This window comes from Mustela nigripes, chromosome 6, assembly GCF_022355385.1.
Source record: "Mustela nigripes isolate SB6536 chromosome 6, MUSNIG.SB6536, whole genome shotgun sequence".
Lineage (NCBI taxonomy): Eukaryota > Metazoa > Chordata > Mammalia > Carnivora > Mustelidae > Mustela > Mustela nigripes.
In genome coordinates, this window is record NC_081562.1 from 47,094,819 (window position 1) to 47,097,025 (window position 2,207).

Consider the following 2,207-nt stretch of genomic DNA (forward strand, 5'->3'; position numbering starts at 1 on the left):
CCCTTCTCCCAACCCCCCTCCCCCCAGGAGAAGTACATTTTCTTTAGGAAGGAAAAACCCTTTACTTTAAAATGGGCAGAGTGACCAAAAGCCTTGGAGGCAGATGCCACAGACAGCCGGCCCTCGCCCGCGGCCCAAATACCCCAAATACGGATGACGCCCCGGCCACGGAGAGCCGGTACCTGTGGATGAGTCAGTCACCCTCCTGAGGCGCGGCCTCCCCACCCACAGCCCCGCAGCCAGTTCCCTGAGTCATCCCAGCCCCACCCAACGTGCTGTGCTTTTCCCACAGTTCCCTGGAGCCTCCTGGGACAGAGGCTGGCTCTCAGAGCTGAGGGAAAGCAGGGGTGTCTTTCAGAAACGGGAGTGCCTCTCCCGGGAGCAAAGCTAGCAGAAGGGCCCGCTCCGGCAGGTGGGGGCGGGAGGTATTCTCTTGGCAGCTCCTGGTGCACTCAAAATCAGATTCTTTCTTATCAAGAATTAATTCATATGCAACTTGCACCTCTTTTTACATTTCTGTTTGAAACAGAAGCAACAGACTGAACCAAAAACCACGTCCCCTTCTTTTGGAGCCAGAGAGCTCAGATGTCTCCTCCTGCTTGAAGCCTCCTCCTTTCTTCCAAGGTCTTCTCTCCCCAGGCCCGAGAGGCCAGAGTCTGGCACGTGGAAGGTCCTCCCCAAATGTCTCAGTGAAAGAGGGAAAATGAGCCAACTGTTCGCAGCGCTCGGGGCCGAATGTGGGGAAGATCATCTACAGGTGGAGCGTCTTCTTCTCAGAGGTCAAGGGGCCCCTCGTCCAGTTATGAAGCCTTTTGCTTCTTAACATAACCTTGAGTAGTTTCTCTACTGCAGATAATTCAGGGACTGCCCTTGAGAGCCCAGAGTATCGGCACTGGAAGGAGAGGTTTTTCAGTAATTGTATAGGATGATAGGCCTGAGGTTTTAGGACTCACTTCAGGGGAAAACCACAGCAGCCTAATTGTGGTCGTAATGCTCCTTGTTTGGTTCTAATATGAAACATTCGCTAAGGGCTTTATAATTAATATGCAATTAATTCCGATTCTTCTGCAGTTGTGCTTTATGAAAAACATTCAACAGTATAAATATAAATGCTGAATAATGGGCGGTAGCTGACGATCAGGGTCTGAAATCCTCTAACACACCACAGGCTGTGTCATTTCCTCATTTCTATAAGAAGGCATTTACCCTTCCAATAGGCGTATAAGGTGCCATACACCCTGGAAAATATGAGGAAATTTTTTATTTACCCACCTTCACTTCATAAATGTTAATTGAGCATCTACTGTGTGCTAGGCCACATGGTTTCTGCATGAAGAAGATGGAGAATGGAAAGGTTAAGTCTCTTCCCCTAAGCATCGTGGACTGAAGCTCATTAGAAGTGAGGACTTCCAGCAGCTTATTTACTTGTTCAAAATAATATCTTCTCAAAGACCCTTCTTAAGGTGTCCTTGCTGTGTTCATACAGCACCTCCCGCCTCACCAGCTGTCTCACGTCAGTTTTGCATTCACTGTTCATAATGACTCTATGTGGCAGCATGATCCTGGGGCTGATTTTGTACCCGGGAGAGCGAAGTACCTGAGATGACACCACGGGCCAGTTATGGAGCCACATCCCACACCAAGTTTCCTGGCTCTGACTCCAGTTCTTTTTCCAGTTCCTCCACAGTTAAACAGGAGGTCAGACTGGTACAGCTAAACAGGGCTTGAGAACTCAGCTCTGACAAAGACGTGTTATCGTGTTCTGGGGAGTCTTTCTCAAATGTGATCTCATTTATTTATGTTCGGGCGGGACACTGAAGGATTGAGCCCGTGATCTCTGGCCCCCACCCTTTCCTCCGGGTAAGACTTTCCCCATTCACGGAACCCAGCCAAGGAAAGATGGGGCTGGATGCGAGCACTGCGGGTAAATCGGGGGTCCCCGAAGCTGCAAGCTTCCGGCAACCACCGTGAAAAACGCACTAGATTCTGAATCCCTGGACGCTGCTTAAGAGCTCATCCAGTTCTTCAGAATCAGACAAAAATCAATGACACGCGTCCTTGAAGAAATGAAAGCCAAAACGCGTTTAGCTTTGCGGAGTGAAGGGTTTTCTGAAGTGTTCTTCGGCCTGTATTTAGCCTTCCCAAGTGAGCCCCTCAGCCCCAGCGCAATACCAATGGATGGACCTGAGCGGCCACCAGGGACGCCC